The sequence below is a fragment of the Silene latifolia genome, chromosome 2 (assembly GCF_048544455.1).
Source record: "Silene latifolia isolate original U9 population chromosome 2, ASM4854445v1, whole genome shotgun sequence".
NCBI classification, from domain to species: domain Eukaryota; kingdom Viridiplantae; phylum Streptophyta; class Magnoliopsida; order Caryophyllales; family Caryophyllaceae; genus Silene; species Silene latifolia.
Genome location: NC_133527.1, coordinates 151,175,614 through 151,203,306, shown reverse-complemented (window position 1 = coordinate 151,203,306; position 27,693 = coordinate 151,175,614). Strand labels below are relative to the sequence as shown.

At 37.2% G+C, this 27,693-nt stretch overlaps 1 long non-coding RNA gene across 1 annotated transcript; it reads left to right on the top strand.

Moving 5' to 3' along the window:
• Positions 1 to 21,931: 21,931 nt before the first annotated feature.
• Positions 21,932 to 24,222, top strand: LOC141630725 (uncharacterized). Its single transcript, XR_012537544.1, has 3 exons — positions 21,932 to 22,122; positions 22,235 to 22,306; positions 24,028 to 24,222. It is a non-coding gene; the product is annotated as an uncharacterized LOC141630725 (long non-coding RNA).
• The last annotated feature ends 3,471 nt before the right edge of the window (positions 24,223 to 27,693 follow it).

The following is a 27,693-nucleotide window of genomic DNA, read 5'->3' as shown; positions in this document are numbered from 1 at the left end:
AAATCCTAGGCTAATTTTATTGACTAAGGAGTAAGAAACTAGAGAAGTGTTTTAGCTTCGACCATTGCAAATTCTACAAAAGGAATCTAAGTAAATTGTGATAAAATGGTCAACGTAGGGATGAGAGTAGATTCCTCTACCAATGACTTTATCACAAGTTATGTGATAATAGTGGGAGCATCTTTCAAGTTAAAGAGCCCAAGTCTAGTAAGAAGTCTAGACATATACTTAGATAAATTCATGTCATTAGAGATGACATTGAATGGAAGGAAATAGCAATTAATAAAGTTGGAATATATGGATACATGTAATATCCACTTACCAAGCTTTTATTGCATTTAAACTAGTGTAAAAGGTACGATGTAGATTATAAGATATGAAGTAGTAATAGTGTATTGACTATTCATATATGATAATCGCATTTATCGTTTGAGTTTTATTAAACTCACCCATTACTTTGTTAAATCCAAATGGGTTGTAGAGATAAATTGAACCTCATTCAAGTGAACTGGATTGACATAGTACTCGCCCCAAGTCATTTAGAAGAGGTGACGTCTCGAAGTGACTACAGTGTGATGCCATTGATGGCAAATTCAAGTGTCATAGAGTCATAAGGGATGACTAGTCGATCACATAGGCAGACTGTATGGGACACTCTGTCGGGCAGTGACCGCTTATAGAGTTCTGGTAATTCATAAAGCATGGTCGTGGCAAGAGCTACTATAGTATTCTTATGAGTCAATTCTTTTGACTAGAGACTATTCGCCAAGTTGGCAAAAATTTCTGATTGACTTTGATTTATGCTCTACGACTGTCGTAATTGAGGTCAAATGGGTATATTTTGGGTTATGATGAAATGTGGCTAAACAAAGGGAATAGTGCGATAAGAATTGTCCACCCCCTTGTCTGGGTTGCTTGAAATCTCAAGGCCACTCGAGGAGTAGTGAACTGGAAATGCGTGGCCACGCTCGGAAGGTATCTATGGTAGATAATTCCGGTCAGATAGTTACTCTCCAGATTGAGGAAACCACTCAAGATATGATCAAATGTAAGTACGATCTGCGAGACACCTTGCATTGAGTGGGAGATTGTAATAGGATAAGAGAATTGGTGACGCAAACTTGTCTCGGACAAGTGGGAGATTGTTGGAATATGTGTCCTCAACAATAGTGCGATCACATGATTTAATATCATAATTAAATCTCATAATAAGAATACGAAAGGGATGATAAATTAAATAGTCAGCTGATCAACATTAATCGGTAACGATTGGCTTGCTAGAGTTTGACGTTACTATCATAGGACGGTGGTGGTCAGTTGATCCTTTAAGGTCACACCTATAGGATGATGCCCTTATCAGTAAAGTTAATTAATTGTATGTCGATACAAGTTAATTAATTCCTTAAATATGAGTAATTTATATTTATGAAAGGAAATATGTATCTTATTTTAATGTGATTAAATAAGATTTGATTTAGTGAATTAATATGTTAATTCACTAAATTATGTTGAGGTTTAATAAATGTTTCGAGGTAGAGGTAATTAGTTATTTACATTTACAAGAGGTTGTAAATTTAACTAACTAGCTATTATGGGACCCATTATATGTTTATATAATGATAAAATATTACTCAATAAGTTGAGTGAATATATGGTTATTAATTTGTCACATAATTGTTGTATGATCAAATTAATATTTAATTATGTAAGATAATTAAACATAAGACTTATAAGCATTTGTGGGACAAATATTATAAGATAAAAATGGACCATAATAAGAGCATGGCACCGGTTTTTGGGAGGAGATAGGACACTTGTCCTAACTCTTCTATTTTGTCTAAAAAGCTTATGACACACCTAAAACTAGCTAGCCTACAACCTCTACTAAAACTTTTGCATGTGATAAGTTTTGAGAAGACCAAAAGTACTCTATATAGAGCATTTGGCCGGACCAAGCAAAGTAGAAGAGAACAATTATTGTTCATATTTTTTCACTCATTCTCTCACAAGATGCTTCACATGCAAACTCTCTCAAATATTCATTTCTCTTTCACCAAAACTTGAGAAGTTTTGATTTAAATTATTCAATGATATTACTAATATTATTAGTGTAATATATGAGTATTAGTAATCAATTTTAAGGTAGATTACTAAATAAATATCTAGCAAATATTATTTAGTAGTGATAAGAGTTAAATCTTGGGTGCAATCAAGAGGAGAGCTCTTAATATAGAGTTTTGGAGGATCATCCTAATACTCATTATAGCTCAAGAACAAGTGAAGGTAGGAGACCTTACTTGTGCCCATAAATCCGAAAATAATAATGTAAGAGACATTATTTTTCTTATTAATCTCTTATTTTGTTACGCATGCACTAGATCTAAAGAATACAAATTAAGAAGTTAATTAGTTCACTATCATAAGAGTCTAATAATATGTATATGAACCTTACATGGAGCATCTCTTTACCTCCCTTACTTGACTGACCGACCCGCTCCTAGTGCTAGTGCCATGCTGATTAATGATGTTCAGTATGTCTCGTTTCGCATGTTCCTTAGGATGATAACCTGTCTTCTTACGCGAGAGACGATGTGAGTAACCTGAACTCTCACGAGGTCATGTTGTTGATGTCTTACCTTAACCTTCATTGAGGGAAGCCTTTTGACTATAGTGCCCTGGGGTCGTGTGCTTCTTAGAGCTTATGGCGCGGTAGCATTCTTTTATATATGTGACGGTCTTGATACGTAAGTTACCGGATGTGATGATATGGAGAATGCCGGCTTATGAGGGACATGTGTTGGATAAGGAAAACATGTGTTAATGTGGTTGTGAGGGATTGTGGGAAAGAGGAAAGGGAAGAATGATAAGCTAATCGAGGTAAAGAGCATGTTTTGTGAGGTATGGTGAGTGATATAGTCGTGTGTTGAGTAATATAAAAGTAAGTATATATGGGAAAAAGTGATGTAAGTGTAAAGAAACGTGAGAATGAAAGATTGAGATAAGGGATGCGAATAGTGGAAAATTGGGATGTGTAAGGATTTATGGAGGGAGACGGTTAGGGTTGTGTTGCTTAAGGATATACGTAATGAAAGGATTCTTTAGAGGGATGGAGAAGAGGGGTATATAGTGAACTTATATGGAGTTATGTCGCGACGTGGATTTGTAGATAGTGACTGAGTTTGGGAGTTTGGATTATCAAGAGGTGAGTCTAATATATAATTCTTTGGGCAATTAACAGTATGAGGTGAATTGTTAGTTTTCTAGGGATACAAAAGGGAGATACAACTAATTAAAGGGTAACCGTTAGTTGTAGTGACTTGGTGGTGACAAGTGTAAGTGAGTAGTATGATGGGAGAGGCTCAGTGATAAAGAAGAGTGAGAAGATATTTATATGAATTAATGGAATTTGAGTCGTGGAGTAACAAGAAGGTAATCGGATCACTAAAGGGTTAGTCTAATACTACGGTTTTATGAGTCTATGGGTACTCTATCAAGTGGGCCTTACTCTATCGAGTAAGGGTGTTTTGATTTACGAAACAGTATTCTGTCTGTAGGGTACTCGATCGAGTATCCTTGGCACTCGATCGAGTACATTACTTACTCGATCGAGTAAGTCGGTTATGTTGGAGTTAGTGTCCTCCACAATAGTGCGTTTACATAATAAATCTCATTAATGGAATATCATCAGATATTTAATTATTTGATCCTCGTTAGTTGATTAACGTAAATCGATAACGGTTGGCTGACTAGAGTTTGACGTTATTGTCGTGAGACGGCGGTGATCAACTGACCCCTTTCGATCACACCTAAAGGAACGAACCCCAATTGATAACTAATTAATTGTATGAGATACAATTTATTTAATCCCTTGATTTATAGACTAAAAGGTTAGTCGATTGATTTTAGAGAGATTTTGAGTTGCGAACTCGAGGAGCGGCAGTTATTATTTAATTACGCGATAATTAAATAATAAATTTTATGAGACGGGTTTTAGTTAATTAGTTGTTAATTCACTAAAATTGTACTAATTGATTAATGTGGTTAATATTAGTACGTAAATAATATGTGTAGTGGTACACGTATATTTACGGAGTGATTTGGATGAATTAATTATGGAAATATTTAAACATGAAACGATGTTTAAAATAAAATTACACGTATTTGTGCGACAAATATAAGAACCAACATGGACCCGTAAATGGGCAAGTGGACCGTGTAAAATAGAGTTGTGGATGATTAGGAATATAATCATTTCACCTTACTTTATATTCTTTCATAAGTTATCTTACAAAGATTTTGCATGTGATGTAAGATTGATAAAAAGATAAGAAATTCACTCTTACACACTACCTCACTCCACCCGCCACTTTTCCCTCCTATATACCCCATCTTATGTTCATTTCTACACTACTACACTTATGTGTTTTGCATGTGAACAAAATCTAACATCTCTCTAAAATTATTATTCATCCTTTATTAAGTTGTTAGTAAACTAAAATAAATAATTACTAAGAGTGTTAGTATTATTTAAATATTATCAAAGGAATAATTCAAATAAGTTACTAGTAAATACTTGTTAGAATAATTGGGTTGAGTTCTTGGGTGCATATTGTTAGGAGATCTTCTCTTTGAAAATTTGTTAGGAGGATCATCCATTTATTATAAGCTCAAGAACAAACTAGGAAGGTGATCTAGTTTGTGCCCTAATTACCATAAAATCAATGTAAGGAAATTGTTTTTCCTTAAACTTTCATTTTTATGCTTTTATATTTGAATGCATGTTATATAGATCACCAAAATGATAAATTATGAGGTAATTTAATTTTTATTAGAGAATCTAATTTGGATCTATGATCTTTCAAGTGGTATCAAAGCTTAGGCTTGTAATTTGCATGTTGATTTTAAGCATATTAATGAAATATGAGATAATTTATAAAAACTCAAAAATTGTGTTAGAAGAGGTTTTAGCACGAAATTTTTGGGACATGCATACCTACTGATCTCAAAATATTTGTGGTAAATTTTGGTGATTTATGAAGTTATTTTACTATTTTTAATGATTTTTGGTAGAAAACCGAGTCAAAATGCCGTATTTTAGTTAAAAATTGACTAAAAATAGTTAAAAGTTGATTCGGGCCATGGAATTTTTATGGTATTTCATACATGTTTTCTACTAATTGTATGCAAAAGTTTGAAGGTTGGTTCGAATTTTTTGCATGTTTATTGATTTTATGAGATAAAAGCCGATAAAAGTGAAATAAATTAATCATAATTTCGAAACAATTGATTCTGCCCTTGATAAATTTATGTACATTTAAAAATATTATTTAAATGTTAAAAGTGAATTTTAAAATGTGTTATCACCTTGTTTTGATGTTTAGTGGTTAAAAACCAATAAATATCGATCTTTTTCTTCATAAACTTTATCCGGATTTTTGGGGCAATTTTTATGACATTTTGGTGTTCTTGGGAGTTTTCCAGAATACTCAAAAGTTTTGTTTCAATTTTTTGGGTAATTTTTCAATTATTTTGGATTTTTACTTAAATATTATGATTTTTCCGATTAAATTAGCAAAATATCACCAAATCAAACTAATTATTCATCATAAAATTAGTGAGGACTAATTTTGAGGTTTAAAACAGTTTGGACAATTAATTTGGACTTAAATGGGATTTAAGAGTTGATTATTGATTTTTACATGTTAAAAATCGATTAAATCCACAAAAACCGAGATGGATACCAACGATTGATAGATAGGGCGATTTTGGCATCATTTTACAGCATTTTTAAGCATATTTATTTAAGTTAAATGAATGATTGTCATTTATTTAAAGTATTTATCTTGTTGTACCTAGTATGGCCTAATTTAATTTTAGTCGTTATTACCCGAAATGAATGGGAATATCGATTTGTTTGTAATTAAATACGATCTCGTATCATCGGTTTGTAATTAATTAATAGTTTTATTTATTTTATTAATTAGTGTATAATAGGAATAGCTATGTAGTTCAATTGTAATAGTTATTCTTACCGGCATTTCCAAAAGACGGATTACATCGAGACATGGTCTATTTTTGGAAGGTGTTCCAAATCCCACAAGAAGGAACCACTTATGGAATGAAGAGGCAAGGGACCAAGGAGTTGGTTTCCGAAATGTAATAGACTAGTTTTTATTAACTAGGTGGCCATACTAGGATTTATTCATATGCTTACTTGTTTGCTTGTTTTATTTTCGCGCATGCCAAAATCGCCATTCACATACATTTTATTTTCGCGGTTGTCAATTCACGTCATTTACATTCACCGACTTAGTTCACTTATAGGGAATTTATGACTAAATTGACAAGATCTCTCACATAACTAAAATTGAGATTAGCCTTACCAATTAGTAACGCCTATGAATCTCTTCACTACTACAAATTTAGGCAACTACAACGCCCCTTTAACAACGATTATTCACGAAAATCACAATAGACGTTGTAGAATGTATGGCGGGAATTTTACTAAAATAAATTACAACGGGTATGGTTATAAAAACCGTTGTTATTAGTTTTAACAACGGGTCACACATGCACAACCGTTGTTAATAATTTGGCGCAAAATTGGCGCAAAGTTAGTGAAAAGTAATCACAACGGTTACTTTTGAAACCCGTTGTTAAAACATATTTGACAACGGGTGTTTTTTACAACCGTTGTTAAAACATATTTCACAACGGTTGTTGTTTAATAACCGTTGTCAATACCTTCCATACTGTATAAACCACACAAACAGAAGTCTGCTGCAGCCACAAAACACAACCCTTAATACACAAACACAAACACGGCAGACAAACAAACACAAAACACACACTCTCTTTCTCTCTTTCTCACTTTCTCATCGTCGCTTCTTCTCGCCGTCACTGTTGATTTCATCGTCTATTACGTTCTGTATTTATCAGGTAAATCTCGCCGTCACTGTTAGTTTCATCGTCATTATTTTCTTTTTCTATTTATTTCTTTTGCATATATGTGTTTTTATCGACCATTATGTTATTTGTTTAAGTATTGTTCGCATAATTAGTTACTAAAACAATGAAGAAGCAAGATGCATGAAGAAGTAAGATAAACATAATTAATATATATATATATATATATTTATAAATACATAAATTAAAAAAAAAAATTACATATGTAAAAATGCAATTCTTATATTTTCATGGAGGATCTTATTGTGCTCTATCGTATCCATCCTCTCCTCCTTGGCTATTTGGAGGTTCCGTTCAGCATTGCTATATCGTCATATAGCCGCAATCTTCTTTGCTCCGTCAAGCCATCTTCTTTGGCGTGCTTCAGTGCGGTTCGAGCTTCCGCAAGGTAGCTCCTGAAACTTTCCTCAATATGGAGGAACCGGCGGATGAAGTTGTTGTTGTTCTCGATCATGGTAAGAGTCTTTAGGATGAAATCATTCATTTTGTTAGAGTTTTTTGAGTTTGATTTGAAAGATTAAGTAGAGTTTGTTTTAACAGTTAGAGTTTGGAGATGAATATATGAGATAATAATGGAAATGTTAGTTGAGATATGCAATGTATTTATACTAAGCAATGTGTGTGGGTTGAGTTAATTGCTTTTTAATTAATAAATATGTTAGGAAGTTGTGCCATAATCATCATCATATCTCTCAATAATGCTCCTTCAAATCCGTTTACTAACCCTTCTAATTCCATATTATCCGTTCATATGTACAGTGATGTCAGTAATAATGCATATGCATTGGAATTCTAACAGGCCGTAATTATGCATGCATCTAGTAATATTTAATTTAATTTTTTTTTTATTTTTTAAGAACAAACAACAACGGTTATTTTATAACAACCCGTTGTATTTAGTTATAACAACGGTTTTGTATATTAAAACCCGTTGTTATAACTTTCCCCCCAAAATTGTGTCACACTTTCCACAACGGGTTGTTATACATAAAACCGTGGTTAATAGTTTTAACAACGGTTTCCTTAAGTAAGCCAACCGTTGTTAAAACCTTCTACAACGGACGCATTAACAACGTCCGCTTTTTTATATAACAACGGTTTTTGACCGTTGTTATAGCCTGTATCTGTAGTAGTGCTTGTTCATTAGAGCCACGCTCGCCCAAGCGGGGTGTTCTCTTTTTACCTTGGGTAAGTAGGGTGGTAAACGGTTATCACACGCTAAAATTGGTTGGACTCAACGGGATATAAGACGGTCTTGTGTTCCGGGGCTAGTAGATGAATTTAAGGAAATTCGTCGACCAAGAGTTCTAGAGGTAGAATTAGTCAACGTGACTTACCGAATTTACACAATTATGGGATGTTTCGCCCAAGCGATGCTCATTTTTGTTTAATATTTGGGTCTTGGAATCATTTATATAATTTAGTGGGAGATCATTATATAAATGCTAAAACTTGTTAAACATGTTTTCACAAGTAATTTTTTAAAACAATGGATGTTAATTTTTCCTTTTTGTTGTAGCATTTTAATTCGCAATGGCAACTTCTTCAACTCCATCGACTACTTCACTAGGCAAAGATTCATGGCTAAGGTCCGTAATGGACAAATGCATCTTAAAAGATGACGGTAGTAACTTTCTTGAATGGGAATCCAACATCAAAAGTGTCGCGTTGTCCGACAATGTGCTCACTTACTTGACCGATGCTCCTCCCATCGAGCCCGGTCAAAGGGTTTCATCGGCACTGCGGACCGCCTATGATGACCATGTGAGGATGTCGAATGATATCAAGAATGTGTTGATATGGTCAATATCCCCAAAGCTCAAGCTATCATGCATTTCTTTAAATGCGTACTAACTTTAACTAAGAACATCATCTCCATTTCCGCGTTAGACGCGGAGGCTTTTGTTTTATGATTAAGGACAAGTGTTGTACTTTTTCTTTTAATGATGTGGTTTATGGCAAGGCTATTTCAATTGGAGGCATTTATGTTTTAAATGATGTTAATGACGTTTATCATGTGGAAACTAAAAAACTCAAAACGGGTGATCCAAACGAATCCTACCTTTGGCACTGTCGTTTAGGCCACATAAACGAAAGACGCATTAAGAGACTTGCTTCATCAAAATTGCTCAAACCATTTGGTTTAGAATCTTATGGTACATGCGAGTCTTGCCTTCTAGGCAAGATGACTCGTGCACCTTTTGCGGGAAAAGGGACACGAGCTAGTGAGGTTTTGGCTCTCATACATACGGATGTGTGTGGACCATTAACCATCAACGCTAGGGGAGGTTTTACTACTTCATTACTTTTACTGATGACTTAAGTAGATATGGGTATGTCTACTTAATGAAGAATAAGAGTGAAGCCTTTGACAAGTTCAAAGAATTCCAAAATAAAGTAGAGAACCAATTGGATAAAAAGATTAAGACCCTACGGTCCGACCGTGGTGGTGAGTATTTAAATATTGAATTTGATTCACACCTAAAAGATTGTGGTATAGTATCACAATGGACTCCTCCTGGCACACCGCAATTAAATGGTGTGGCCGAAAGGAGAAACCGAACTTTACTAGATATGGTTCGGTCTATGATGAGTCTAACTGAGCTTCCTAGTTCATTTTGGGGTTTTGCCCTCTTGTCTGCAGTATTTTCACTAAATCGAAGCCCGACTAAAGCGGCCGATAAGACTCCATATGAGATATGGACAGGGAAAGTCCCTCATTTGTCATTCATGCGTATTTGGGGTTGTGAAGCGTATGTTAAGATCAAGTCTGACAATAAGCTTGCACCCAGGTCTGACAAATGTCTTTTTGTAGGATATATAAGGGAAACACGTGGCTATTACTTCTACAATAAACACGAGAACAAAGTGTTTGTGGCTCGTGATGCTGTCTTCCTAGAAAAAGAGTTTATTTCTAGGAGACAGAATGGGAGAAAATTTGAACTTGAAGAAGTTCGAGAGCCACAAACCGAGAATGAGGTAGAGGAGAACGTGGAGGATAACATTCCCTCTTCCACTGAAACGGTAATTGTTCCTAGAAAGTCAAGTAGGATTTCTAATCCACCTGACCGCTACCTTGGTAACATCGAAGAGGAAAGTGTTTTGTTACTTTTGGAAAGTGATGAACCCACTACCTACAAATCGGCCATGTCTAGTCCCGACTCCACGCTTTGGCTAGAAGCCATGCGATCCGAAATGGATTCCATGTAAGAGAACCAAGTATGGGACTTGGTGGATTTACCTGAGGGAGTGCAACCCCTTCAGTGTAAATAGATATATAAAATTAAGCTTGGCGTGGATAAACATGTGGATGTTTACAAAGCTAGATTGGTGGCAAAAGGTTTCACCCAAGTTCATGGTTTACACTATGACAAAACCTTCGCTCCAGTCGCTATGCTTCGGTCCATTAGGATAATCTTAGCGGTTGCCGCATTTTTTGATTATGAGATTTGGCAAATGGATGTCAAAACCGCCTTCTTGAATGGGATTCTAGGAGAAGAGGTGTACATGATACAACTTGAAGGTTTTGTGGATACATCTAACCCTAAGAAGGTGTGTAAGCTCAAGAAGTCCATTTATGGTCTTAACCAAGCATCTAGGAGTTGGAATCATCGCTTTGATCATGTTATTAAACAATACGGTTTCACTAGAAGTGTGGAAGAACCGTGTTTATACATGAAGTTTAGTGGGAGTAAGGTTGCATTCCTTGTCCTATATGTGGATGATATATTGCTCATTGGGAATGATGTTCCATCACTCACTTCCGTTAAGGAGTGGCAAGGGAAACACTTCCAGATGAAGGACTTGGGAGACGCACAACGAATCTTGGGTATCCGAATCTATAGGGATAGGTTCAAGAGGATACTAGCATTGAGTCAAGAAGCTTATATTGACAAAGTTCTTGACCGGTTCAATATGAAAGACTCCAAGAGAGGATTTCTACCTATGGTCCAAGGGATTACGTTGAGCAAGTCACAGTCTCCCTCCACCCCTAAGGAAATTGAACACATGAAGACCGTCCCTTATGCTTCCGTTGTTGGGTCTATCATGTATGTTATGATTTGCACTCATCCCGACGTTGCGTATTCCTTGAGCATGACAAGTCGTTATCAAGCCAAGCCTGGTGAGAGTCACTGGATAGCCGTAAAGAACATCCTTAAGTACTTTAGAAGGACTAAGGATTCGTTCTTAGTGTTTGGAGGAGAAACTGAGTTGCGTGTAAGAGGTTACACGGACGCAAGTTTCCAAACCGATCGGGATGACATGAAATCCCAATACGGCTATGTGTTTATGCTAAATGGAGGAGATGTATGCTGGAAGAGCTTCAAGCAAAGCGTTACTGCGGATTCTACAACAGAGGCTGAGTACCTTGCAGCGTCTGAGGCTGCGAAGGAAGCTGTTTGGATTAGGCAATTCATGGAGAGGCTAGGAGTAGTCCATTCCACCAAAGATCCTATCACTCTATATTGTGATAACAGTGGAGCTATTTTTCAAGACAAAGAGCCGAGGTCTAGTAACAAATCTAGACACATTGAAAGGAAATACCATGTAATTAGAGATTATGTGGAAAGGAAGGAAATTGACATTTGTAAGGTTGGGACAGATGATAATATTGCCGATTCTTTAACCAAGCCTTTATCAAAGGCTAAGCATGATGGTCATGTCGTCGCAATGGGATTGAGACGAGTACCAGATTTTCTTTAGATTATGGATATGTAATAATTGGATAGTGTATCTCTTATTATATATATGATAATCACATTCATTGTTTTCGCATTCATTCTTTTATGAATCTTTATTATTTAGTGTGACTAAATTTTAATACCTTGTTTATCTGAATAAGTTGTGGAGACAATGTTGAACACTATTCAAGTGAATAAGATAAACATTGTATTTTGTCCCTAGTCATTTAATGAGGTGACGTCTCGGAGTGACTAGATTGTAAGTCGATTGATGGTTGTTCAACACCATAAGGTCATACGTGATGACTAGTCTATTACATAGGCAGAGTGTGTGACATTTTGTCGGACAGTGACCATTTAGAGAGTCCTTAAGTTATATTATAGACGCCTGGTCGTGGCGGGGATCTCTAAGATGTTCTAATGAGTCGATTATTTTGACTGGAGACTATTATTTGAGCAAGTGCAGTTTCCGAGTGACTTTGGTTTTTGTCCTAGGTCGTGCCGTGAAAGGAGGCCAAAAGGGCATTTACTAGGTCATGGTGATCTGTATTGTGCAATAGGATAGATAGGGCATACAAGAATTGTCCACCCACGTTGGGTAAACTATATCTCAAGGCCACTCGAGGAGTTAATGACTACAAATGCGTGGCCACGCTCGGAAGTAATCTGTGAGAGATTTTTCCGGTCAGGTAGTCACACTCCCGATCGAGAAAACCACTCGCGATATGTTCATGTCCAAGTGCGACCTGAAAGACACCTTGCATTGAGTGGGAGATTAAAACGGACAAGAGAATTGGTAGCGCACACCTTGTGTCGGACAAGTGGGAGATTGTTGGAGTTAGTGTCCTCCACAATAGTGCGTTTACATAATAAATCTCATTAATGGAATATCATCAGATATTTAATTATTTGATCCTCGTCAGTTGATTAACGTAAATCGATAACGGTTGGCTGACTAGAGTTTGACGTTATTGTCGTGAGACGGCGGTGATCAACTGACCCCTTTCGGTCACACCTAAAGGAACGAACCCCAATTGATAACAAATTAATTGTATGAGATACAATTTATTTAGTCCCTTGATTTATAGACTAAAAGGTTAGTCGATTATTTTTAGAGAGATTTTGAGTTGCGAACTCGAGGAGCGGCAGTTATTATTTAATTACGCGATAATTAAATAATAAATTTTATGAGACGGGTTTTAGTTAATTAATTGTTAATTCACTAAAATTGTACTAATTGATTAATGTGATTAATATTAGTACGTAAATAATATGTGTAGTGGTACACGTATATTTACGGAGTGATTTGGACAAATTAATTATGGAAGTAATTAAACATGAAACGATGTTTAAAATAAAATTACACGTATTTGTGCGACAAAAATATAAGAACCAACATGGACCCGTAAATGGGCAAGTGGACCGTGTAAAATAGAGTTGTGGATGATCAGGAACATAATCATTTCACCTTACTTTATATTCTTCCATAAATTATCTTATAATGATTTTGCATGTGATGTAAGATTGATAAAAAAATAAGAAATTCACTCTTACACACTACCTCACTCCACCCGCCACTTTGCCCTCCTATATACTCCATCTTATGTTCATTTCTACACTACTACACTTATGTGTTTTGCATGTGAGCAAAATCTATCATCTCTCTAAAATTATTATTCATCCTTTACTAAGTTGTTAGTAAACTAAAATAAATAATTACTAAGAATGTTAGTATTATTTACATATTATCAAGGGAATAATTCTAATAAGTAACTAGTAAATACTTGTTAGAATAATTGGGTTGAGTTCTTGGGTGCATATTGTTAGGAGATCTTCTCTTTGAAGATTTGTTAGGAGGATCATCCATTTATTATAAGCTCAAGAACAAACTAGAAAGGTGATCTAGTTTGTGCCCTTATTACCATAAAATCAATGTAAGGAAATTGTTTTTCCTTAAACTTTCATTTTTATGCTTTTATATTTGCATGCATGTTACATAGATCACCAAAATGATAAATTATGAGATAATTTAATTTTTATTAGAGAGTCTAATTTGGATCTATAATCTTTCAGGTTAGCGGGTTATGTTTTGACGAGTTTTGTTAATAATGCGGATTAGTATATATATTATGTCGTCATCTTTCCTAAACACTTTTATAAATCTAATACACTCAAAAAGGAGATTCAAACTACGTTGTTCTCTTCCTCCGTATTATTGGCAAATCCCGGAGCTTGAGAGGTCGGATTTCGTTGTTCTTTCTGTCTTTGTGATCCTTGCGTCAAGGGTAAGTCCTACATACCAATTTTATAGTATTTGGTTGACTTTGTTTAAACCCTAATTTTGGTATTGAGGGTTTTTATGATTTGTTGTGTTAGTAGTGATTGTATGATTATGTGAATAGGAGGAGGATTTGTAGAAGAACGATTTTGAGACAGCTGCTAGATCGTCTGTTGTTTATGTTGAATTCCAGGTAGGGTTTTCCCTACTCAGTATTAGCTACATGATATGTGTGGTGATTGTGCTGTAGTTAGTGATTGTTAATTGATTCGGACGGTTGTGATTTCATATTGTTGATTGTTTCAGACGGTTGTTGATATTGTGTTGTGATTACTGTTTAACTGTCTGTGTTCTTCGGGGTGCGTCCCTGGTTGAGTGGAGTCACTTGCGAGAGTGGCTTCACGCCCATGATTCGTCTTCTTTGGAACCCGCCACAGAAGGGATGTGCACATTAATGGACTTGGATTTATCGCTCGATGGAGATGAGCGGAGCTTAAGTGGGAACGGCTGCGGTCCCCCACTGGCGGTGTGGAGTACCTGTTGCGATGGGTACTCTGGCAGGGCTACACACTTTAGTGTGTAGTCAGTTACGAGGAGATTGATTATGGAGGTTGGGGTTTGATGTGATGACTGAGCTGTGTGACTTTTGTCTTTTGTCTGTTGTGATTTATGTTGTGTAATTAGTACTGACCCCATTTAATTTTTTAAAAACTGTGGTGATCCATTCGGGGATGGTGAACAGTTAATGAGAAGGTTTGAGGAGAGGCATTGGGCTGGCTGGGATGTGTCACCACGAGCTGATTAGAGTCTTCCGCTGTCGTACTTTAGTAGTTTGAGACATTTGGTTTTAAGAACATGTATTGTACTTTTGGTCAGTTTGATTTTGGAATTGTAATCACTTAAACTTTATTGTTATTTAAATTATGTTTCGTTATTGTCATTTGATTATCACTGTCTCGGGAAACCGAGATGGTGGCATTTCTATACCTGAGTGGTCCTGGTAAGGCACTTGGAGTATGGGGGTGTCACAGTTAGGTAAGAGAAGGAAGGAGATGAATTATTAATCGGTATTATTGGATGGAAGTAAGTGGGAGAACGTTGACCGAAGTTATGGGACATGAAAGTAAGGAATCATGGAAATGCACGATAGCACTATGAGAGGATGTGAGTTAATAGTTATATAGGAATTCAGGACGACATGTTAGCCGTCGGTTTTGAGGTATTAAGGGAGTAAGAAGCTGGCAGAGTGTTTATGCGATATGAGATTTTGGTGGAGGGTTAGGTTACGACGCGATAAAGGATAGAATTGTAAATAATGATGAGGTAGATTTTGTTGATGGATTTGATGTTCGTTATTTGGGATGATAACCAAAGCGAGGAAACGGATTGTTATATTAAGAAGTGATAGTAAGAGAGTAGTCGCATGAAGGATCTTGGTGTCATAGTATTGTCACTAGCGGTTGAGGATGATGTTACATTAGGAAAGTTAGTTGTCCTAATGGGGTTGATTTTGTGGAGACTGATTAGTATGTATGGTTGTGAGGGAGTATAAGATGTGGATATATGAGGTGTTCGCTGGAAGTTGAGTACTGATGATATGGTTACGTTCTTCGGGTGGTGATAATTGTGTGTATGAGAGGATATGTTATGAAGGGCACCTGAGTTAAGTCCGGATGAGAGGTATTCATTATCAAGTGGTAACCTACGTAATCAGGATTGGCTAGTTATATTCGATTATGGGTCCACGATAAGTGTAAATGTTTGTGTGAGGTTCTGACCTCATGAGTCATGGTATGGATAATATTCATAAGGTTGGTATTTGTGATCCCGTCTAATATGTTGCGTCGTGATCTGGTAGAGCAGTTTTAAGAAAGTCTTGTGGTCAAGGAAGTTGTGCTGAGTCAGTGTTATGAGATTGTAAGAGTTGCGATGACTATCGATGCGGTTGTTATGCACTTTGCATGGTAGTTCGTGTTGTGATACGAGTATTTTTCGTGTTGTCAAAGATTGTTGTTTGTTTACTGCTATCTTCTGTCAGTGTCGGTCGGGGCATATAGACCGTTGTTTTGTTTCCCGATGTTCCTTACCAGTGTCAGCTTGGGAGTGATAATAGAGTATGATATGAGAGAGAGTTGGGTATGGTGTTGTTGTTGTCATGGCATAGTAATATTCTGTTAATAGGACACAGTTGTGAGAGGTTGTTGGAGTACTTTTGATCTTGTTTTAGATAAGGCGTTGGTGGACTTAGCCGTGGCAAAAGAATTGTGGAACAGGTGTGGTATGAACTGGAAACTACATGTGGTTTAGCACCTTTTCTTGGGACAGTGGGTACGGAGATTTGGGACTTAGTATCATGTCAAGTTAAGGGTGAATTTTGTGGTAATAAAAGCGATAAACTTGAGAAGCTAACGTGAGTATGTGTAACAATTGTGGATTGTGAGATAAGATCATGAGATGAGTGTATAGGTATATAGAAGTATGTCGTTTTGCGGTAATGTGGAAGAGATGGAGTAGTAGTTATATTGAGGATTTTATGATATATGTTATGTGAGTATAAAACAATTGGAGACACGAGAACTGTTAGAGAAAGAAAGCCCGAGATATAGGAATGGTTGTAGGTCTTGAGGTTATAGTGGTTTATCGTTGACATGCGTTGATAATGAGGTTTATGGGAGGTATGGCAATGGACCTAGTATTAGTGAGTTACGAGGACGTAGCATTTATCTTAAGAGGAGTAGGATGCGATAAAGAGAGTTTGGTGGTTGTACATGTTATGGTACAATTGGAAGTTTGAGTGTTGGTGTAGAATAAAGAATGGATTAGTGTTGTGGTTGATTTTATTACAGTTAATAGCAGTGCTTGTAGTAGTATGATGTTTACGAGTGTGAGTAAACTTTGAGGACGAAGTTCGTTTTAAGGGTGGTAGAATGTAACATTCCGTCTTGATGGTTGATCTTGTCCGGTGGATTGTCTTGGTAGTTGAGTTGCTAGTGAGTGTTATAGAAGTGAGACAGATTTGGCAACATTATATTGTGGTTATTCGGTAATATTATGGAGTCAGTATTAGGAGGCTATGTTGTAGTTGAGATGTTATCGTGAGCCGTGTTGTGGAAGTAAGCGTGGTTGGTGGACTTAGTGTTGGGTGTCCAGGTTTTATAGGTTGGGTTGGAACTTCGGGGACGAAGTTCTTTTTAAGGAGGGAAGACTGTAATACTACGGATTTTATAGGCTGGTACTCGACCGAGTATGGCCTACTCGGTCGAGTAGTGTGTGTCGTGGAGTCTGTTTGGCTACTGCCGAGTATGATGAATACACTCAACCGAGTAGAGGATACTCGGCCGAGTATAGTCTACACTCGACCGAGTATCCGGTCTGATGGGTGTTATTTTCCGTGATTTGGTTAAAGTGATTAGAGATTATATAAATTATGTTTACAGTTTCTAAATTATTTTTACCAAAACCTAACGACGTTCATCTCTCCCTCTCTAATCACCCTAATCACTCTCAAGGCTATTTGGTCTATCGTAAGTCTACACTTCCGTCTTTTGTCTCGATTTTATGGTGAGTCTCTGGTGCTTTGTAATCAGTTAATAGATTGTGTTTAGGGTTTTGCCCTAATTATCGTTTTGGGTTAATTTGGGGATTATTGATTATAATTGTTGTAGGTGACAAGGTGGTCTTTGTTATGCATATTGTATGATTGATTGCATCATAGCGGATGGCGAAAAAGTAGGGTTTCCCTACTCAGTCTCTGTTTGTTGATTTAAGATGTGTTTGCATTGTTGATGGGGCATATTCTGCACCGCTGACCAAGTCAACACACTGAGCAAGGTCAAAGATATCCACAGCAAAGTCAACGACTCAGACAGCCTAGCCGATGCAGCCCATCGGCTGTTAGCCAGGGTCTCGGCGCGACAACCCGCCAAATGACACATACCCGCGTACTCATATCCAAGACCCGTCGGCCGGCCTGCCATAGGTCCATCGGCCGAGGGTAGAACGGTCTTTTCACCTGCTAGCCACTTGGCCACTTGGCCACTACGTGACAAAAGGTGAATGTAACACCCCCATACTCCAAGTGCCTTACCAGGACCACTCAGGTATAAGGATGCTACCATCTCGGTTACCCGAGGCATGATAATCATAAGACAATGAAGAAACATACTTTATTAAATAAGTTTAAGTGATTACATAACAAAACCAACTGTAAGCAAAATACAATTGTTCTCAAACTATAAACCAACTGAAAGGAACTGTTCTAATAAACACAAATGAAGACTAAAGACTCGATATGTGATGACTCCATCCCCAAATTAGATCCCACGCGTATCCAAGATATACCGCTAAAGCAACTGCTCACCACCCCCGAATGGATCACCACAGTTTTTAAAACATTTAAACGGGGTCAGTACTAATCACACAATTTACATATATATCAACAATCCAATAAACAGACAGCTTAACCGTCACACACACACACACACACAACCACACCAATCCCAACAATCTCAATCACCGACTGTCCACTGGACCAGCCCTGCCAGTGGGGGGCCGCAGCCGTTCCCACCTAAGCCCCGCTCATCATACCGAGCGATAACCCTGTCCATTAATGTGCACATCCCCTCCCGTGGCGGGTTCCACGGAGGGCGAAACTAGGGCGTGAAGTCACTCCCGCAAGTGACCCCACTCAGCCGAGAACGCATCTCGAGAACCATAGACAACCAATCACAATCACAATCACAATCACAATCATCATATCAAACAACTAACTACAGCACATCACCAATATCCCATTATGGGACTAATACTGAGTAGGAAATCCTACCTGGAAAGCAACACAATCATCGACGATCTAGCAAATTGTCTCAAAACCTCTCCTTTACAAATCCTTCTCCTATCACATAATCACATAATCACAATCTAACCTTAACAAATCATAAAAACCCCCAATCCCAAAATTAGGGTTTAAACAAAGTCAACCAAACGCTATAAAATTGGTATGTAGGACTTACCCTTGACGCAAGGAACACTATGATGCCAAGAACAATGAAATCCGACACCCCTAGCTCCGGGATTTGTCAACAATGCGATTAGGATTAAGAACAAACTTGCCTTCTCTCTTAAACAGTAAATTAGGTTTTTGCAAAAGTGATTTAGAAACAATGACGGAAGGTTATATATCTTAATCGCATAATTAACAAAACCCGAGAAAAACTCCCCGTAAACCGGCTACTCGATCGAGTACCCAAGGCTACTCGATCGAGTCCCCCTTACTCGATCGAGTACCCTAGTTACTCGATCGAGTACCCAACAGGTCAGAAACTATTTTATTTCGCAAAACTCCCTTACTCGACAGAGTAAGGCCTACTCGATAGAGTACCCCAAGACTCATAAATACGGAGTATTACAGTGTGAGCAGTTGCTTGGCAGGTATATCTTGGATACGCGTGGGATCTAGCTGGGGATGGAGTCATCACATATCAGAGTCTTTAGTCTTCCGCTGTGTTTATTAGAACAGTTCCTTTCAGTTGGTTTATAGTTTGAGAACAATTGTATTTTGCTTACAGTTGGTTTTGTTATGTAATCACTTAAACTTATTTAATAAAGTATGTTTCTTCATTGTCTTATGATTATCATGCCTCGGGTAACCGAGATGGTAGCATCCTTATACCTGAGTGGTCCTGGTAAGGCACTTGGAGTATGGGGGTGTTACAAATGGTATCAGAGCGACGATCCTGAAACCTGTAACCAATGAATCTAATGAATCTAGGGAGTCAATTAAAATGAACCCGGGGTAAAGGTTGTAGGAGCTAATGCAAAGACTTGGGAGACGTCCTAAAGTCGCGAACTCGCCCTACAATTTTGAACCGGTCACCATGGGATATGTGTCGGGATCGTTATGTGCTTATTGTGTGTTGTGTGTATCTATGTAGTAGTATGTTGTATGAATTGATGATGATGGCGTGAATCGTATGTTGGTTGATTGTAAAGCATGAAAGTATAATGATTGATACATGTAATTTGGCATGTTATAATTATGTAAGGGAAAGTGTTCTGTTTATATACATATAAAGCAATGCGTAAGTATACATGTTGTTGTTGTCGTTTTGAGTAAGAGTACAGAAGGTTGGGAGTGTGAATTGAACATGTGCTGGGTGAATATGTTGAACGAATATGGTGGATAAATATGTGGTATGATGGATGAATTAGTGGAAAAAGATAAATCATCGTGGTATGGTAACATGGTTCCGATTAAGCATGTTATATAATGAAAGTTATTTTATAATGTTGTTATGCTAGTAACATGTGAATAGGGGACTTGATGTCATGTATTTGTGATTTTGTTTACGGAAAAGTGATAGAATAAAAACATGTGGGTAAGTCATAATTGGCAAGTTAGATAAATTATGTGCATGATGAATGTTGTTGCTTGGCTTTTGAAAATAGTAACATATGATTATGAATACTGGTTTTATGAGTTTTGGACTGGTTTTGTTTGCTTGGTTGTTGTTTAAGCTGTTTGGAAGTAAAAATCAAATAGTTATGTCGTCTGATTACAGCAAAGTTGTCTTTAAACTGTTATAACTTGAGATGCATAAATGAATTTGATGTGATTCCAATTGGAGGTGATAGTTTGTCCTTTTACGATTCTAACGATAGGTCACACGCCCCAAACGACCAAGAAATGAGTGAGTTATGGCTGTTTTACGAAAACTGGACAGTGCTGAGAAATAGGGTACTCGATCGAGTAGCCTTGGTACTCGATCGATTAGGGGGGTACTCGATCGAGTACGTCAGGTACTCGATCGAGTGTCCCTGGTAATTTGTTTTACGTGCTTCTGATCTTCACCTACTCGATCGAGTAAGTCCCTTACTCGATCGAGTGGCCTATACTCGATCTAGTGACCTCTGTTTTGGGTCATATGCTTATCTTTTGACATTCGTTGCATATTATGTTTAATTCAAAGGTAATATTTTGCTTCTTTATGCACCGTTTTATATGTATATTGATCCTGATGCGTAAGTTACCCAATCTTATGGTGCAGTGAGTAGCACCTGTGGTGAGTAGGAGTTCGGTGGGAGGACATGAGTTCTATGTGTTGTGATAGACAGTGGAAAAAGAAAAGGGAGAATGGTATGGCTTAATTGAGGCATAGAACATGTTTTGTGAGACGGGATGAGTGATATGATTGTGTGTTGAGTAATGTAAGAATAAGTGAATGTGGGCAAAGAGTGATGCAAGTTTAAGGAACGTGAGAATGAAAAGATTGAAAGAAAGGATGTGGATAGTAGCAACCTGAGATGTATAACGAATTATGGAGGGAGATGGTTAGAAATAGAGTTGAGTAAGAATATATGTAATGAAAGGTCGTTTTTGAGGAATTGAGAAGAGTGGTATATAGCGAACTTAATGGAGGCATGTCGCGACGTAGATTTGCAGATAGTGAGTGAGTTTGGGAGATTTGGTTCATTAAGAAACGAAACTAATGTGTGACTTCCTTGAGCAAGTAAGTCATGAGAGATCGGGTGAGTAACAACGACATGAGGTGGTCCGGACTGATTTATGTTAAGTGTGAGTAAGAGCAGGATAAGAAAAGATTGATGGTAAGAAAGAGTGAGATGGTATTAATATGAAATGAGGGAAATTGAGTTTTGGAGCAACAAAAAAAAAGGGGGGGGGGGGGGTAACTTGTAACACCCGCGAATTTTCCATTTTGGCAAATATAATCTAATTAACCGTTCCATTGTCTTATTTATATTTTAGATTATTTAATTTAATTAATTTTATTATTATTTATGATTTTTATAAATATTATATTTTAATTCTTAAGTTATATAAAATAAATATTTTGGGCGGATAATAATAGTAATAATAATAATAATAATAATATTCTCCGTCTTGAGTTATAGTAGACTTGAGACGAAAATTCTAGTGGAAACCGACTCAATTTGAGTTGTTGGGCTTTTTATAACTTATGGGCCTTTTCTCCTTCTCTTTTCTTTTCATAAAACCCTCACATAATACCTCACAACTTCATCTCCCTCATTATTTTTCTGAAATTCTCCTCAACAACAAACACCATTTTTATACATCTACCTTTCAAATCTTCAAAACACCATAACTTGCTCAATTCTTATCCAAATTAAGTGATTTTCGCGTCTATCTCTTCCTCTCATCGCCCTCCTTCTTTCTAGGTAAGAAAAGATCCGACTTTCCTCCATTAATGGGGCTGTCGAGCCAATTTCTCATGGTACCCTTTTTTCTAGTTTCGATTTTTAGTCTTATTTTGTGTTTTCTTATGTTTAGGAGAAAGGTTAGTTGGCCCGGAAGTGGATTCTTGCTTGTGAGACGATTACATTAGAGATTAAGAGCAAAAAGGTAACGGTGATGGGTTACTCGACTTACATGTCAAATTTGTGTGTTTTATGTGTGGTTGGATGCATACAAATGTTAAAGTTGGTAACTTTCATGTTTCATTCCATTGTTGTGTTGTATGAAGTGGTTTATGAACATTTTCATATGTTTGAGTGACATGCTATCTTATTTTGAGGTTCATAAATTGAAGTCATATGATTAAATTATCCTAACAGGCCAAATTTTATGAGTATTCATCATATTAGAGAAGTATGAAATGATTAAATGAAAGATGATTGAAATTGAAGAACTTTGAATGGTGATTTATTGGGTTTTTCGTGTACAGTGATCCCCTGCCGGTGGGGTGGGCAAATGCCCTACCCAACCGGCAGCGAGTATATGCGAGTTTGATGTCTTTTATTATAGGGTGTACTCCCACGGTGGGCAAGATTTCGGTCAACCTACAGAGAATACATAATGTGCAAAGTTGGCTTGTTTGGCTATAGGGTGTATCCCCGCGGTGGGGGCGCGGCAATGGTCACCGGGAGAGAATACACATTGAGCATATGTTGACCTTGTTTACCTTGACTTGTATTCCCTGCCGGTGGGCCGGCAGCCGGTGGACCGGCAGAGAATACACTTTCAGCTATTTTGACTTTGTTTTACCTTGGCTTGTATTCCCTGCCGGTGGACCGGCAGAGAATACACCTTCATCTATTTTTGACCTTGTTTCACCTTAGCATGAATCCTCTGCCGGTGGGCCGGCAGCCGGTGCCCACGCCGGCAGAGAGCACCTGGTAATCATTATACTCTTATGTTCATACATGCTTCACATGAATTGTTTACGTTATGTTTGTGCAATCATTGTTACTCGTATTTGTGACCGGAGTGTGACGGTTTACATTGTGTGACTACTCGACATTCCTTATTTATTTGCCCTCGGACATTGGGTCACGATTACGTGCCATTGTTTCCGAGTTGGGCTATCTTCCTTCCGCCTCTTCGGACCTTGGGGTACGGATAGGTACCATGGTTCCGATTTGGGGTTACTCGACCTTGGGGCACGGCTAGGTGTCATGGATCGAGTCTTGGATACGATTTGGGATTGTATGTCGAATCGGGTGTCGTCCATCCCGAGAGTCTGGCCAGATTTAGACTAGGACCGTATTATGATCGTCGTCCTACCAGGAGGTTGGAGTCTACGGGTTTGTCTTGTTTTGAGTCAATCCTTTGTAAATGTCTTGCTTGTTACGGTCATTGGTGTGTTCTTATATACGAGAGTGCACGTCTTCTATGCTTGTTTGTGAGAGTCTTGGTCCTATCGGATACTAGTGGTGAGATGCAAGCCCCTAGTTGCGATATGATCGCCGGGATTGATGTTCCCATCCGTTCTTATGGTGAGATGTAAGCCATAAGTATGAATGTGACATTAGTAGCCACGTCCCGTGCTATGGTTGTTAAGAGGTTTTCCAAGGAATGGCTATTGGTTTCCATCCATGTATTTTCTATTTAATTGATCCGTTATTTACTTTCTTCGTATGATTCGATGCCTATCTCATTAAGAATGCAACATGCCTATATCGTTATGATTATCATTATATTCCCTTGTTCATATCATTCAAGTATGATGCATGATTAATATGTTTAATTAAGTTCTTGCTTATGTGCATTTTGACATATGGTGGCTGGGAGAACCCTGAGTTACTCCCCACTGACTGTGGCGTTCATGTTTACATGAATGACAGGTTTGTGATGCAGATTATGGGGAAGACGTGTGAGCTAGCGAGAACGTTGACCCTTGGACCTTAGTTATAGGTTGCTTAGACTCGCCTATCGTTAGACTTGTGTTTATTCGTGGGATATCTTTTCCCCAACGCACTTGTTTTAAATTGTAAAACTTAATTATCTTTCTTTTCATTTTTGTTTGATCGCTTATGGTGGATTTCGCACTTTAAGCTTTTAAAAAGGTTTTAAAAATCTCGTATTTTCCGCTTTAATTTTGGTGCCCTATCGAGGGGTGTCATAGTTGGTATCAGAGCATATGTTGCTCCCGACGCACACACGTGTACCCCGAATTTAAATTGAACTTGACCTTGAATAATGAATAAGAGATGGGTAGACTTAAGGACCTAAGTTAGTAGTCTGTAGTGTGTTTGCTCCTTGTTAGGTTCTAACATGTTTGTTGAGTGTCCTTTAATGATTTTTGTGCCCTTGGATCAACGACCGTGAGCTTTCCTACGTGAAGATCAAGACTTGATGCCTTTTGCCGAGAATTGAAGAATTGTTCGACTTTTGAAGAATGCTTGTTCTTCCTTGAAGATATTCCTCATTCGTGTGTACCTTGCCTTGTTCTTTCATTTCTTGATGCTTATTTCCTCTTCTAAACTTTATTTTCTCTTTTCCTTGGAAGCTACTCTTGTACCCTCCTAACTTGTCCTTTGTTCCTTGCTTATCCTCCCTTAACGCCCTTTTGATAGTACTCTTTCTTTTGCTTTACCTTGGAAGCTAGTTAGTACTCACCCGACCTATCTTTCGTTTTTGTTTCTCCTTCCATAACATCTTGCATATAGATCTCTTTCTCTTGAAGAATGTCTCTACCTTCTCTGAGATTCCTTCCTCTCTTAGAATGCCTTGTCATATTCCCTTGTCTTTGTGCTCTATACCTATCGTAACTCTTCTCATATATCTTGAGAGTTGTCTTTGTACCTTTTCTTCTTATAATACACCTCATGGACACCTTCATCTTTGTCTTATGAAATGTTAACCTTGGTTGAGAATTTTGGCTTTGTGGAGTTAGTTTGTGATGGATTCCTAACCCTCGCCTTGAGAGTTTGTTTTGTTAGAGAGGCTTTGCCAATGTGGTAAGACATACCTTGAGGTTGGTATGAGAGTGAGACTAAGCTACATTATTGGGGAGTCTTAGCGCTTGTTTTAGTAGCTAGAAAGGATAATAGTATGGTTGATGCCAAATGTTAAGTTGATGAACATAGTTTCAATTTATGGAGTTAGAATGTGGGAACATAAGGTGGTAAAGTGTTGTCACAACTAAGACCTTGTTTCTTGAGAACTCGATGGTAGGTTTTGTTCTATGATACTGGATTTGAAAGAAAATACTTTGGGATGCTGATGACCGTAACGGATTGGTAATGTGATTCGATAGTAGTCGGCTCATGAGAGTTCTTGAGTTGAGAGAGACTTAGCATTGAGAAGTATTTGTTACCCCCATGGTTTGATACTTTGAGGTTGTGTCGAGTACTTGAGATAAAGAGATGCTATTAGACTTGAGTAGTAGATTTACCTTAGGAAATTCTAATATGTGATAGGATATGTGAACAATGAATCTAACCAATTTATCAACCCTTAAGCGAGCATTTATTTTTACCTTGATCAGTCATAGAGGTGTAATCCTTTAAGAGAGACTTTTATATAAGGAATGAGATGAATTGCCTTGACCCTCGTTTTGGAATTTGGTCGTTTTGTTATGATGGTACAATATCCTAATAGGTGTGACCTTGTTAGAGAGAACCTTAAGTCTTAGTAAGTGTATGGTTTAAGCCTTAAAATCCTCCTTCGTACCTTTAATCATCTTCCTTTCCTTCGTTCCCAACTTGATTAGATTTAATTCTTAAGTATAAAAGTTTACTTGTCGTTTCCTTGACTTGAATACCTCTCTAATTCTAATGTCTCTTACTTGTGTTAACTAGTTACCTTTATTATTTGACTCGTTTGATCTCACATCTCGTCATGTTCATGTATCCCCTTGAAATTTCCTATCATTTCTTGACCTAGTTATTACCCTTTGTTTCTTTAGTGGAGTGATGGCTTTGTTGGCTACGTTGTAGAGTGAGTGAGATGCCCTTGAGGATTCTTTGCAAACCTTGATTTCGTCAAAATTGGATTAGTGGCACTTGAGTTGAGTTGGGTAGGAAAAATTGTATGACAATCTATTTACTTTTGGTTGGTGGTCTTTAAGATTTGGGGAATGTGATCATTTAGGCTTGTGAATTCGGGTGTGAATAAGATTTTGGTTTGGAGTGTTAGAAAGTATAAAGACCTTGAGATTTTGACCTTTGATTTAGGATTTTACCATAGTGAGAACTCCTAGTAGTCGATAGTTGGTTATGTGTGTAACTCTTTTAGTAGTTTTGATCTTTCATGGAAATCGTTTATAGATGATTTATATTTGAGAGTTATGGAATCACAATTGTGATGGGGTGACTTGACCCACGGGGTAGCATAGGAGTAAATTGTGAGTATTTTGAGGAAATTTTTGGGAGTTATGTGGTTATGAGTTTAGTGGTTAGGAAGTTTTCGGAACCGTTCAGGGTGACTTTGTTGTTCGAGGTTTAAGTATCTAGTGTTTCCTTGTTGCCTAATTTCCTGTCCTCTTTGACCATAAGTGTTACCGTTCATACCTCTCTTCCTCGTTTATGCTTGCTCCTCCTTTAGAATTTGATGTTAACCTATGAAATTCAATCTTTGATATCCTTGTAGATTCGATTTCAACTCTTCTCCTAGGAAGTTCGTCATATCTCTTTTGTTGGTTAAGTTTGAACCCTCTTAGCGTATCTTGTTTTCATGATATCTAAGTTACTTTTCAATTCATAAAATTTCTAAACATTTCAAACTACCCTTTTTGGTTCGTCGTTAAAAGTTTATGTTACTTTTACTAAACCCTACCTATTTTAAGAGTTCAAAAATGAAAAAAATTGATTTAGTTATCCTTTTGTTCTACGAGTATAACTTCATTTTATTGATTTTTAATTGCTAAACCCGAGCTACTTTTAACTGTGCTCAATTTCTAACTAGCTTTGACCTACTTATGATTTCGTTGTCAAGAGTTTAATATTATATTTTCAGGAATTTGACTTCCTTTTGAATTTAGAAATGAAACCTTTATTTCTATTTTGGACCTTTTCAAAAGAAAATTTGAGTGAATTGCCTTTTCTTTTGATTTTGACGTTGATCGGATGTTAGAACACGTTATTTGAAACGTTTAATAACTTGTTCTGCGCTTGTCGGCGAATGATTTTTGTTTTAAATTGTCCTTGACTTGGAAAGTTAGCGTTCTTGTGTGCACGACAAGAACAATTTCGTTCCATGAATGAGACTTATACTTTTGAAAATTCCTCATTAGTGTTTTTGAAAGTATTTTGATTTTCGATTTATACAAATGATTTGCTTTTGACCATATCTTCGATTTGGAATGTGGTGTTCTTGAATGCGCAACGAGAGCATTTTCGTTCCTTTGATGGGAATTTGGTTATGTCGGAAAATTTTATTTGGGATTTTTGAAAGGATTTCGATTCTTACGATAAGTAACCTTTTAATGTTTTGTTTACCGATTTCAAAATTTCGGTTTTATTTTTTATATTACCTTTTCTTTCTATTTTCAAGTTTCGAGGACGAAA